Source organism: Hemiscyllium ocellatum, chromosome 2, assembly GCF_020745735.1.
Source record: "Hemiscyllium ocellatum isolate sHemOce1 chromosome 2, sHemOce1.pat.X.cur, whole genome shotgun sequence".
NCBI lineage: Eukaryota > Metazoa > Chordata > Chondrichthyes > Orectolobiformes > Hemiscylliidae > Hemiscyllium > Hemiscyllium ocellatum.
The window spans coordinates 55,329,794-55,344,617 of NC_083402.1; the positions used below are offsets into that span (position 1 = coordinate 55,329,794).

A 14,824-nucleotide genomic window follows, 5' to 3' on the forward strand; every position below is an offset into this window, starting at 1 on the left:
ATAGTTAATTGCTATAATAAAGTTATTGCTGCCATAAAAAATAAATTAAAATTTGTTATAAAGTACATAGAGAAGGAGCACAACAAATAGCAGTCTGTTCATATGTCTCAGTAAAATTCCTGCAATTTCTATGCCTTGTATTGACATGAATAAAGAATGGTTACATTTGGCACTAGCTCTTTTGAGGTAGTTTACAATCAGGTGTTTTTTCGCTGATGGTGAAAATGTACCTAATCACAATTAAGTTTCTGATTCAAAATTCCAGTCTTCTGGACCAGAATCATTTTAATGGTGGTTCATGTTGACATTGAGGATCGCAATCAAACAACACACATTAATTTGATGCTTCAGTCACATATACTAAACTGCAATAAATTAGTCTGCTTAATTGTAACCATTGTCAGAAAAATAGAAATATATATATATTGTACCAAATGGTAGCAAAAACAATTTTAAGTATTTCACTGTCAGTTATCTTGTAGGCACCAAACCGTTCTCTTAGTGAGCCTGTGGATTTGGGGGGAATACACAGTCATGGATTAAGAAGTGTCTCTAAGCAGAAAACAGTGGAATAAATGGGTCACTTTCAGATTGGCAAGCTGTGACCTGTGGGGCACTAATAAGATCAGTGCTCGAGCCCCAGCTGTTCACAATCTACATTGATGATATGAATGTGAAGATTAAATGTTATGTTTCCAAGATTACAGAAAACACAAAAATAGATGACACAGCGAGTTCGGAAGATTGTGCAAAGTCATTTCTAGCGGATTTAGAGAGGCTAAATGGGTAGGAAAACATTGGCACAGGGAATGCAATCAAGAGGAATATGAGCTTATCTGCTTTGGTAGGGAAAAGAGAAATACTCTATCTATGTGGTGAATCTTCAGAATTTTCTGCTCCAGAGGGTTGTCTATAGGCTCAGTCATTGAGTATGTTGAAGACAGAGATTGATACATTTCTACCTATTAAGAACATCAAGGGATACAGGGAAAGTGCAGAAAAATATTACTAGCAGATCAGCCATGACCTCAGAAAATGGTGGAATAAGCTTGAAGGGTTGAAGGACATTCATCTCCTGCTATTTCTAAGTTCTTACATGTGCTGCCAAATTATCACTATCATATTACAGCATTATTTTATCTGCTGTAATGAAAACAGCTCCAATTTTTCAAGACATCCTGGTGGATAGCAAAAAAGGAGGACATGGTAATAGTATAGAATTGCATTAGATATCTGCTGTAGTGCTGAGGCTTTGACTTGGGAAGGTTGCTATTGTCATCTTTTCCTGCTTCCCCAATGCCTAACCCTACAACACCTACCTATAATCAAATGAAAAATATTCTGGATGCTGGAAATGTGAAATAAAAACAGAAAGTGTTTGAGAAACTCAGCAGGTGTGAAAGCATCTATGAAGAGTGAAACAAAGTGTTGATATTTTGAGTCCAATATGACTCTTCTTCAGAACAGCTTATTTCTCTTCTTCTGTGGTTTGACAAAAATAGTACAGAACCAAAGAAGTATTGACACATATTATTGGTATTCGGTTCACCAGCTGATACTCTAAGACCCAGTGAGATATTGGAGTATGTTTAGGTACAGTTGCACTAGGTGAGAAGAAAGTCACTATTGCATAGGAGCAAATGTCAGAGGTCAAGTCAGGTGTGGGAAGTATCACTTGGAGGAAGGAGAACAATTAATGCCCTGCTCACTAGGTACAGATGCTACAGTCACATGAAAGAAGGCTCTGTAATGATGAGTGCAGAAGTTGTGCTTCCACATATCTGAATTTCAAAAGACAGTGCTGGGATACTGATAGAGAATGGAGAAGTCCATCTGTCTCATAGCCTTTTGCACACTCCTGCACAAGTTCCTCTACTGAGATAATGGCAAATTTTGTGCAGCCACATTTGGCAGCAAATGAAGTTTGTATAGGAAATGCACAGTGATGTCTGCAGGATGCATTGCACTGCAAATCCTGAACTGAAGTGTTATGCTGGTGGTACAGAGATGTTTGGAATGGACTAGTTGACCCCAGCTGATGCTTCCCTCTCCAGGAACCTGGTGTGCTGCTAAGGTGTCACAATGCCAAACTTGACAGGGGCTCATCATCAGGGCACCACATGGTGAAATAACAGATCCTGTTGTTGCAATTGCAATTGCATGCACACCTGTACAAAAATAATGAATGCCACATCCAACCTAAACACAATAGAGCTGTAGGATGGCTTCCTCTACTTTTCTGTGGTCACAAGAGGAGCTCTGAGGAGTGACTGCGTGTGGAATTCACAACATTGTACAGACCACTGAATGGGTCACTGGATATCCAAAGTATGTCTTTTTCCAGAAGTCAGAAAAATTTAGTTGAGATGTCTTTGAAACAATAATTCCCAATATTGAGAAATTCCTGATGAGACCTTGAAGAGATTGTGAGGTCCTTTGCAGAGATATTTGTATCGTTAACAGCCATGATTGATTTGCTGGAAGACTGGAGGGTGACTAGTGTTGTGCCATTGTTTATGAAAAGCTTTAAGGAAAAGCCAGGGAACTAAAAACCGGTGAGTGGTGGATGAGTTGTTGGAGGGGATTCTGAGAAATAGGATTTATGTGAATTTGGAAAGACAAAAACGGATTAGGAATAGTCAACATAGCTTTGTGCATGGGAAATAGTATCTCACAAATTTGGTTGAGGTGTTTTTGAATACTTTACCAAGAAATAGATGAAGGCAGATGTACCTTAACGAGGCCTTTGAAAAGGTCCAGCGTAGTAGATTAGTTGGTGATGTTAGCTCTCATGGGATCCAGAGAGATAGCCAATTCGATACAAAATTGACTTTATAGAAGACGACAGAGGGTGGGGTAGAGGTTGTTATTCAAACTGGAGGCCTGTGACCAGTGGTGTTTGCAAGGATTGGTTCTGGTCCACGATTGTTCATCATTTATTTCAACTATTTGGATGAGAATATAGGAGGTATGCTTAGTGAGTTGACTGATGACACCAAAATTGGGGGTATAGTGGACTGTGAAGAAGGTTATCTAAGAGTACGAGATCTTGATCTGATAGGCCAATGGGCCTAGAAGTAGCAGATAGAGTCTCACTTAGATATATGCAAAGTGTTGCATTCTGGTAAGGCAAACCAGAGCAGGACTTTCACATTCTATTGTTGGGCTCTGGGGAGTGTTGCTGAATAGAGGGATCAAGAGGTGCTAGTTCATAGTTCCTTGAAAATAGCATTGCATGTAGACAGGGTGGTGAAGGCAGAGTTTGGCTTACTTGCCTTTATTGGTCAGTGCATTGAGTATAGGTTTTGGGATACCATGGTGTGACTGTATAAGACATTGATGAGGCCAATTGTAGGACACCACATACAATTCTGGTCCCCTTGCTATAGAAATATGTTGCTAAACTAGAAACAGTACAGAAAAAAATTTACAAGGATGTTGACGGGACTGGAGGGTTTGACTAATAAGGAGATGCCAAATAGGCTGGGACATTTTTCCCTGGAGCATCAGAGGCTGAGTGGTGAGTTTATAGAGGTTTGCAAAATCATGAGGTGCTTAGATCAGGTGAATAGCCAAGGGTAGGGGGAGTTTAAAACTAGAAGGCATAAGTGCAAGGTGAGAGGGGCAAGATTTCATAAGGGACCCGAGGGGCAACATTTTCACAGAGGGTGGTGCGTGCATGGAATTAGTTGCCAAAGGAAGTGGTAGGGGTGGGTGCAATTACAACATTCAAAATACATTTTAACAAGTACATGAATGGGAAAGATTTAGAAGAATATTTGCCAATGCAGGCAAGTGGGACTAGTTTAGTTTGGAATACTTGGTCGGCATGGACGGGTTGGACCGAAGAGTCTGTTTCCACATTGTACATCTCTATGACTCTACTTGTCCTACCAGTGCACCACTGTATTCTGCATCCACCTCCTTCAGAGTCTTCTCAAATCTTCTTTCTCTGCACTCACTGTCCTCAACAACCACATTTCTCAGGAGGGTTATCTAATGTTCACCACAATGTTCAAATTGCAGGAGTGTAGTGTTTGTGATGCTTGACTAGTGCAGATGCATTTTAAGAAGCCCAATGGTTTGCACACTCACTGATCTTATAAGCAGGTGGCACTGGTTGCATTGTCTCTGCACCTCTGTCTGGATCTCCTGTAAAGGAATGAAAATTAATCTCTTCAAGGATTATCTATGTCCTTGTATCCATCATGGGCTTTGGATAACAGAGTAAAGATCTATCTGGATTGATTGGCAGAGGATGGAGGAGTCATGGCAGATACCAGGAAAACAAGTGCATGTAAAGTAAGAATTTCTTGTTGTGCTTGCAGACCAGTTGAATGTTGAATGAGGGGAAGCCTTTCTGGTTGACTAATCTCACTGTCCTGTCTCTGAGTATCTTGATGGCTACATGAATACAATCAACGATGTCCTGCATCTAAGGAATTTCAGTGATGGATGTAAAAAGCTACATCTGTCTGGAACTGAATGTACTGTGCAGCTCTCTCAACGAGGCTAACAATGACTTCCAAATTACAGTAGTTTTTTTGTTGCATGTGAGATGACACCGAGATGTAAAAGAACAAGAAGCAAAGACTACAGTGATTTGATTGCTTCTAGCAGGGCAAGCAAGCAGCACTGCAAGGTCTTCAGCGATGGATGTCCTGATGTCTATACCCATGTACTGGGGATAGGTTCCTATGACAGTTGATTTTGTCACCTTCGGTTACCTCTTTGTTTGGTACTAGAACTTGTAACTCCTTATCCTTCCTATCCATTGTTTATAATCCCGCAGACGTTGTGCTCCTTATTGTCATTGGGCCCAAGAATTGAGTTATAATCCAATTGCCAGCAGCTGCCTGCCTTTCTGTTCTCAGCTGGTTGCCTAATTGTCCTCAACAGTCTTACCTTCTGCTGTGCTATCCCAATGATACCAGGAGGATACGCACTCCTGAGCTGCTCACTCTCCCAGTCACCTACACAATGTTAAGGGCACATATTTATTGATGGCTGCCATACTTTTTGCTGTGAAACTTTTATTAGTTGAGGAAGTTTCTTGGAGGAGGTACAACTAGCTGTAATTTGTATCCAAGTTGGCATTGGGATTTTTAATTGTTTCTGTTATTGTCCATGGTAGGTCTCAAAAATCTAGCCTAATAATTTTACTTCTCTCTACCAGACCTTTTGAGAATATTCAGCAAGTTTAGTTATTATTTTAGTTTTTGAGCACCAGTAGTTTTCTTTATTTAAACAATTACTTTTGATTAAACCATTTATTAATAAATCAGTTATCTCAGTCTTGAATGAAATTAATTTTGCTTAATTAAACAGCATTTTATTCTTTCTCTCAGTGAGCTGCAGTGAGGCAGGGGTGGAAAAATTATAGATGACATCATGGGCACCTTTCCAAGCACACACTTATATGCTTCAACCTCACCAGAACTTTACACATAGCGTGAGCCATTGAGGAACACACCCTTATTAGATAATGAGGCTTCAGGTGGACAAGTTTTAGGAAACAATGAAGTAATGAAGATGTCACTGGATTAGTTTTCCAGAGGCCCAGGCTAATGCTCTGGGGCCAATGCAGCTGGTGGAATTTAAAATCAATAAGAATAACTAGAATTAAAAAAAAGTCCAATAGTCATAGAGTTATAGTCAAAGAGATGTACAGCATGGAAACAGACCTTTCGGTCCAACTCGTCCATGCCGACCAGATATCCCAACCCAATCTCGTCCCATCTGCCAGCACCTGGCCCATATCCCTCCAAACCCTTCCTATTCATATTCCCATCCAGATGCCTTTTAAATGTTGCAGTTGTACTAGTCTCCACCACTTCCTTTGGCAGCACATTCCACACACGCACACCGTCTGTGTGAAAGGTTGCCTCTTAGGTCTCTTTTATATCTTTCCCTCTCACCTAAACCTATGTCCTCTAGTTCTGGACTCCCCCACCCCAGGGAAAAGACTTTGTCTATTTATCCTATCAATGCCCCTCATAATTTTGTAAACCTCTATAAGGTCACCCCTCAGTCTCCGATGTTCCAGCCTATTCTACCTCTCCCTATAGCTCAAATCCTCCAACTCTGGCAACATCCTTGTCAATCTTTTCTGAACCCTTTCAAGTTTCACAACATCCTTCAAATAGGAAGGAGACCAGAAATGCACACAATATTCCAAAAGTGACCTAACAACTGTTCTGTAGTAGTCACAAAACCATTTTGGATTGTCATAAAAAATATTTTCCAGTTCACTAATATTCTCTTAGCAAGGAAATCTGTCATATTTACCTAGTCTAGCAAATTGTGACTCCAGATTTGCAGTAATATGGTTGACTCTTGTGAAATGATCTCTCAGATGGCCTAGCAAGCCATTCAGACGTACTAAACTGCTTCAAAGTCATAATTGAAACCAGATAAACCACTGGGCATTATCCTGTGCACTGGAAATGGGAATAGTAAACCCAGCCCTGCATATTCCCCAGTTCCTCCTTACTAAAACAGTTTGACATAACCATTCTCACTGAATACATTTCAATGCCACAGGCAGCACCATCATCATTTCCCAAGTATGGTCAGAACACCAGAACAAACCAATCAGATTACAGCCACAGTGTCATGCAATCAGGGTGGAGTTATTCTGGGTGTCTACAACCTGACTCCAGACTCCATAATGCCTCATGGCATCACACTGCTTCAGAGTCATAACTGAAATCAGATAAACCACTGGGCATTAACCTGTGCACTGGAAATGGAAACAGCAAACGCAATCCTGCATATTCCCATGTTCCTCATTAAAACCTGGGCTTGTGTCAAAATTGAGAGGGCAACAGTTTGACGTAATTAGTCTCACTGAATATACTTTTCAATGCCACAGGCACCACCGTCAACATTTCCCAAGTATGGTCAGAATACCAGAACAGACCAACCAGATGGCAACCACAGTGTCATGCAATCAGGATGGAGTTAACCTGGGTGTCTACAAACTGACTCCAGAATTCATAATGCCTCATGGTATCAAACACAGACAAGCAAACCTCTAGCATTTACTTAACTCCTTCACAGATACATCAATTCAGATAGTGAGAGAGCCAACAGAAGGGAAAGCCATACTTGACCTCACTCTCACGAAACTGTCACAAATGCCTCTGTCCATGATGAAACTGTTTGGAATGATCTTGTGGTGAGAAGCACTCTCATTTCCACATTGGGGATTTCCATCATTGTCTTCCCTGTATTCACCACCATGTTAAATGGGATAGATTGGCAACTCAAAACTGCACAAACCCTTGAGATGCTGTTGGCCATCAATAGCAACAGAATTGCATTAAACAAATCTGTAACCTCATGGCTTGACATATCCTCACTCTACCTTCACAATCAAGCAGGAAGACCAACTCTTCTTCAATGATGAGTACAGGATGAAATGCTAAGAACAGCACGAGGCACACATAAAAATATCAATTCTGTTGCAGCTACAGCACAAGTATTTGCACGCAAAATATAAGCAGCATGCAAAAGCCAGGGATAAGTGTTCCCATAACCAATGGACCAGATCTGAAGATTGCTCAGTATAAAGCTCTACAGTCTGCAACCTAAGCCTGCATTAGATTGCAGACTGCATTAGATTAGATGGTTTGCAGCCATCTTTGGCCAGATGTGTAACTGGGTGATTGATTTTGGATTCCTCTTAAGGCCCCCGGCACCACAGACAATAGTCTTCCACAAACTTGATTCAGTCCATTTGAGATCAACAAACAGCTGAAAGCTCTGAAAAAAGTTATGGGCCCTGATGACATTCTAGCAATTGCTTTGAAGATGCAAACTCTGGAATTAGCCACATCCTAGCCAAACTATGCTTGTACAGCTACAATTCTGGCATCTACCCAACAATGTGGAAAATTGCCCCAATATGTACTGTTCACAAAATGCAAGACAAATCGAACCTGGCTCATTAATACCTGATCAGTCTACTCTCAATCACCAGAAAAGTTATGCAAAGGGTCATTGATAGTATTATCAATTGATACTTGCTTAGCAATGGCATGTTCACTAATGCTCAGTTTGGGTTTCACCAGGGCCACAGAAACAATATTCACTATTTTTAACTCCAACTCTCAAGCAATAAAATTCTAAATGCCTTTTAATTTCTGCATCTAAATGCTAACTTTTGTGTTTCATGCACTAGTATATTCAGATTTCTCTGCACTGCATGTTTTTTGGAGTCTCTCTTCATTTAAGTGATAGTCTGCCTCTTGATTCTTCCTACCAAAGTGCATAACCACATACTTTCCTACATTAAACTCTATCTGCTATGTTTTTGCTCATTCAATCCATTGGAATCCTTATGTCCTAATCACAATCTACCCTCTCACATATTTTTCTATCATCAGCAAATTTGGAAACTCTGTCCCTTCCTCTAAATCATTGATATAGATAATGAATAAATGAGACTCGTAGGACTGATCTTTGTAAAACAGTAAATTGAAAAAGATCCATTAAACTCTGTATTTTGTGTGTTCACCAATCTTCAATCCATGCAAATAAATTACCCCATTTTCCTAACCACGGATGTACAGCTAACTGGCCTATAGTTTATTGCTGTCTGTCTCCCTCTCTTCTTGAAGAGGGACATCACCTTCATGATTTTCCAATCTGCCAGAACCCTTCTGGAATACAATGAGTTCTGGAATATTTTAACCTCTGCCTCTGCAGCCACTTTCTTAAACCGCTTAGATATAGGCAGTCCTGGTGATCTGTCCGCATTCAGTCCCAATTGTTTGTCAAATACTTTCTCCCTTGTGACAAAGACGATTACATAGTCTTTCCTCCTATTAGCACTTTGTTTATCTGATATCATTGGGATGTTTACAGTGCCTTCCACCATTGGGATTGATGTAAAATAATGGTTTAAATTGTCTGCCAGTTTCCCGTTCCTCATTTACAATTCTAAGTTCTACCCTCCAATGGTCACCCATTCACTTTAGCTATTCACTTTATTTTCATACAGCCGTAGAAGCAATTGCTCTTAGTTTTAGTATTTCTTGTCAGTTTACTTTCATAATCAATTTTCTATATTTTCACTACCTTTTAAGTAATCCACTAGTTCCAAAAAAAAAATCCTAAACCTCTGGCTTACTTTTTCAGCATTCTGCTTATATTTTCTGCTGCACTCTTCTGTTCTTTTTCTACCCCTATCTCTCACAGTTTGATTATTGCTTGCCTCTTCCCTACCTTTTGGTTGAGCCCTCTTTCCATTAGTTAGTTTGAAACCATACCTAAAACAATAATTATACAATTCATCAGGGCACCAGTTCCAGCATGGTGCAAATGAAGTGCATCCCAAACGAACAGCACTTCCTTTCTCCAGTAGTGTGCCAGTGGCCCCTGAAATGAAATCCATCTCTCCAACACCAATTTCTGAACCACAGGTTTACCTCTCTAATCTTATTTATCCTCTGCCAATTTGCACGTGGTTCAGGTAGTAATCCAGAGATTATTACCTTTGCAGTTCTGCTTTTCACTTTTGACACCGGAAGGTAAGCTTTGGCACCAGGAGGGCAACTCAGCTTTTGGGACTCTCTGTTGTTGCGACAGAGAACATTACCTGTGCCCCTAAGCTAAGCTAAGCTATCTCCTATTATAATTGCATTTCTCTCTTTCCCCTTCAACTAAATTGTTCACTCAGCAACCTTGTAGTCTCAGCTCTCCACACTGGGAACAAGAACCTTGAGCCTATTAGACAAGAGCATTGGCTGATGCTCCTCCAAAGATAACTTCTGGATCCCAATACCTGAGTAACTCACAGAAATCTTCCTGATCCTAACCATATACCAAATTTGATCGAATTAATCTGAAGGATATGACTGCTTCATGAAATAGAGTCCAGCTACCTCTGATCCACCCTGATGTGTCACATTGTCCATGGCTGGGATTCCAGCTCATCAACTCTGAGCCAAAGTTCAGCAACCAACATTGGCTGCAGATATAGTCACCATATATCATGCCACTATCCAGTAGCTCCCACATATTACATCTGCAGTACACTGGCTGCCTGGCTATAAGGGATGAGGATGTTAGGCAGGCTTTCAGGGAGCTAGGTTAGAAGCTCAGAGTTAGAACAAACAGAGTTGTTGTCTCTGGTTTGTTACCTGTGCCACGTGATAGAGAGTCGAGGAATAGGGAGAGAGAACAGTTAAATGTGTGGCTGCAGGGATGGTGCAGGAGGGAGGGATTCCAGTATCTGGATAACTGGGGTTCTTTCTGGGGAAGGTGGGAAGGATGGTCTACACCTGAACCTGAGGGGTACCATAATCCTTCGGGGGAGGTTTGCTGGTGCTCTTTGGGGGGGTTTAAACTAACTCTGCAGGGGCATGGGAACCTAGATTGCAGCTTTAGGGAGCAGGACCTTGAGTGTAGGGAGGTTAGGAACATGGCATCAATCTCAAAGGAGGGTGCTTGTAAACAGGAAGGTGGCTTGAAGTGTGTATACTTCAATGTGAGAAGTATACGAAATAAGGTAGGTGAACTTGCAGCGTGGGTTGGAACCTGGGATTTCGATGTTTGACTATACGGAGACATGGGTAGAACAGGGACAGGATTGGCTGTTGCAGGTTCCAGGGTTTAAATGTTTTAGTAGGGTCAGAGGTGGGGGTAAAAGAGGGGGAGGCGTGGCATTGCTTGTCAAGGATAGTATTACAGCGGTGGAAAGGACAATGGATGAAGACTCGCCATCTGAGGTAGTTTGGGCTGAGGTTAGAAATAGGAAAGGTGAGGTCACCCTGTTAGGAGTTTTCTACAGGCCTCCTAATAGTCCTAGAGACGTAGAAGAAAGGATTATGAGGATGATTCAGGAGAAGAGTGAAAGTAATAAGGTGGTTGTTATGGGGGACTTTAACTTTCCAGATATTGATTGGGAAAGCTATAGCTCGAGTACGTTAGATGGGTCGGTGTTTGTCCAATGTGTGCAGGAGGGTTTCCTGACACAATATGTAGACAGCGCTGAAAATGTGTTGCTGGTTAAAGCACAGCAGGTTAGGCAGCATCCAAGGAACAGGAAATTCGACGTTTCGGGCCAGAGCCCTTCATCAGGAATCATCTGGCCCGAAATGACGAATTTCCTGTTTCTTGGATGCTGCCTAACCTGCTGTGCTTTAACCAGCAACACATTTTCAGCTCTGATCTCCAGCATCTGCAGACCTCGCTTTTTACTACAATATGTAGACAGGCCAACAAGAGGTGAGGCCATACTGGATTTGGTTCTGGGTAACGAACCAGGCCAGGTGTTAGAATTGGAGGTAGGTGAGCACTTTGGGGACAGTGACCACAATTCGGTGGCCTTTACTATAATGATGGAAGGGATAAGTGTGCACTGCAAGGCAAGAGTTATAGCTGAGGGCAGGGAAATTATGATGCAGTGAGGCATGACTTAGGCTGCGTGGCTTGGAAAAGTAGGCTTCAAGGGAAGGGCACAATCGATATGTGGAGCTTGTTCAAAGAGCAACTATTGAGTGTCCTTGATAAGGATGTACCTGTCAGGCAGGGAGGAAAGGGTCGTATGAGGGAGCCGTGGTTTAATAAGGAATTGGAATCCCTTGTTAAAGGGAAGAGGGCGGCCTATGTAAAGATGAGGCGTGAAGGTTTAATTGGGGTGATTGAGAGTTATAAGGTAGCCAGGAAGGATCTAAAGAGAGAGCTAAGAGCAGCAAAGAGGGGACATAAGAAGTCCTTGGTTGGTAGGATTAGGGAAAAGTAAAAAATGAGGTCTGCAGATGCTGGAGATCACAGCTGCAAATGTGTTGCTGGTCAAAGCACAGCAGGTTAGGCAGCATCTCAGGAATAGAGAAGGCTTTCTATAGGTATGTCAGGAATAAAAGAATGACTAGGGTAGGAATAGGTCCAGTCAGGGATGGTAGTGGGAAGTTGTGCGTGGAGGCTGAAGAGATTGGGGAGACACTGAATGAATACTTTTCATCAGTATTCACTCAGGAACAGGACATTGTTGCCGATGTGAATATTGAGTCACAATTAATTAGAATGGATGGCTTTGAGGTATGTAGGGAAGAGGTGTTGGAAATTCTGGAAAGGATGAAAATAGATAAGTCCCCTGGGCCTGATGGCATTTATCCTAGGATTCTCTGGGAAGCAAAGGAGGAGATTGCAGAGCCATTGGCCTTGATTTTTATGTCCTCGTTGTCTACAGGAATAGTGCCAGAAGACTGGAGGATAGCAAATGTGGTTCCCCTGTTCAAGGGGAGTAGGGATAACCCTAGTAACTATAGGCCAGTGAGTCTCACTTCTGTTGTGGGCAAAGTCTTAGAGAGAATTGTAAGGGATAGAATTTATGAACATCTGGATAGGAATAACATGATCAAGGATAGTCAGCATGATTTTGTGAAGGGCAGCTCGTGCTTCACAAACCTTATTGAATTCTTTGAGAAGGTGACTAAGGGGGTGGACGAGGATAAAGTGGTAGATGTGGTGTAAAAGGATTTTAGTAAGGCGTTTGATAAGGTTCCCCATAGTAGGCTTCTGCAAAAAATACGGAGGTATGGCAATGAGGGTGCGTTAGAGGTTTGGATTAGGAATTGGCTGGCTGGAAGAAGACAGAGGGTAGTAGTTGATGGTAAAGGTTCATCGTGGAGTGCAATTACTAGCGGTGTTCTGCAAGGATCTGTTTTGGGACTATTGTTGTTTGTCATTTTTATAAATGACCTGGAGGAGGGGCTAGAAGGTTGGGTGAGCAAGTTTGCGGATGATACAAAAGTTGGTGGAGTTGTTGACAGTGAGGAAGGATGTGGCAGGTTACAGCGGGATATAGATAAGCTGCAGAGCTGGGCAGAAAGGTGGCAAATGGAGTTCAATGTAGGTAAGTGTGAAGTGATTCACTTTGGTAAGAGTAACAAGAAGATGGAGTACTGGGCTAATGGTCGGATACTTGGTAGTGTGGATGAGCAGAGGGATCTTGGTGTCCATGTACACAGATCTCTGAAAGTTGCCACCCAGGTAAATAGTGCTGTGAAGAAGGCATATGGCATACTGGCTTTTATTGGTAGAGGAATTGAGTTCCGGAGTCCTGACGTCATGTTGCAGTTGTATAAGACTCTGGTGCAGCCGCATCTGGAGTACTGTGTGCAGTTTTGGTCGCCATACAATAGGAAGGATGTGGAGGCACTGGAACAGGTGCAGAGGAGGTTTACCAGGATGTTGCCTGGTATGGTAGGAAGATCGTATGAGGAAATGCTGAGGCATTTGGGGCTGTTTTCATTGGAGAAAAGAAGGTTTAGGGTGACTTGATAGAGGTGTACAAGATGATTAGGGGTTTAGATAGAGTTGACAATGAAAACCTTTTTCCATGTATGGAGTCAGCTATTACGAGAGGACATAGCTTTAAATTAAGGGGAGGTAGGTATAGGACAGATATTAGGGGTAGATTCTTTACTCAGCGAGTCGTGAGTTCATGGAATGCCCTGCCAGTAGCAGTGGTGGACTCTTCCTCTTTATGGGCATTTAAATGGGCATTGGATAGGCATATGGAGGACAGTGAGCTCGTGTAGGTTAGGTGGGCTTGGGTTGGCGCAACATCGAGGGCCAAAGGGCCTGTACTACACTGTATTTTTTCTATGTTCTATGTTCTTTGTCTGTTCTATTTAATTAACTGGAATATTAAATATTTGTAAAATGAATTTCTTAACTGTACGCTTCAGCTGTAATAATACTTCTGATCTAAACTACTTGGTCCAATCAAAAGTGACGAAGAGAAAATATCCACTAATTACTTCCATGGTTTCCTGTGGTGTCATATTTAATTTCTGACAGACAGAAACAGGTGAAGATGCTTTCTTTTTAAAATCTCCTGCTACCACTGCACTTCTTTTGCAGATGCACTTTGCAGTGCACCACCTACCACAGACATGTGTCATATGGCATCTGAACAACTCATTATTTAAAAAAGAATTTCGCTGATTCCCAGATTCACATTAAATCCCATTCATACATTCACCATTTGCTTACTAATGTGCACTGATTCTTGATCCAGGACATTTCAATATCAAATTCCCATCCTCATTTTCAAAACCTTTATGGTCTGGTCCCAAGTTTATACACATTTATTAAACTATAATAAAATTTATATTTGTGGCATACTCAGAATATAAATGAACACAAACTTAAAATTGTTCCAAACTATTTAAAATTAATTTGCATCATTTACAATCATTTAATTTGAATGATGAACTGCACTTTTATTTTTGGACATATAATCGGTTCTTCCACAACACAATGGTTGCGTTCTTGTGCAAAGCCATATTATTGAAAAATCACGCTTTAGAAACAGCGTTTAAAGTATTGGTGCTGTTATCACTTTACAACAAACACGCTTTTTAAAAGTTAGCGCTGTAGAAACAGCATTCCACAATTAGTCCATCGTGTTAAGAGCGAATTCGTGTGGAGGAAATGCGCATTAAAACAACCTGTAGCCTAATGCTGGGTACTCAAAGTTAGCGTAAAAAATGAGGTCTGCAGATGCTGGAGATCACAGCTGAAAATGTGTTGCTGGTCAAAGCACAGCAGGCCAGGCAGCATCTCAGGAATAGAGAATTCGACGTTTCGAGCATAAGCCCTTCCTGAAGAAGGGCTTATGCTCGAAACGTCGAATTCTCTATTCCTGAGATGCTGCCTGGCCTGCTGTGCTTTGACCAGCAACACATTTTCAGCTACTCAAAGTTAGCACCAAAGTAGTGTAGTGTAAAGACAATAAACAGAGTAATGAGCTCACCTATCTACATAAATGATGGCAGATTCTATTATTATTCTCACCACCTTTAAA

General features: G+C 41.5%; 1 protein-coding gene across 4 annotated transcripts in view; it reads right to left on the bottom strand.

The window, feature by feature from the left end:
• kiaa0825 (KIAA0825 ortholog) overlaps positions 1-14,824 on the bottom strand; it is a 447,094-nt gene that overhangs the window by 248,627 nt on the left and 183,643 nt on the right. The gene's annotated exons all lie outside the window — the stretch shown is intronic.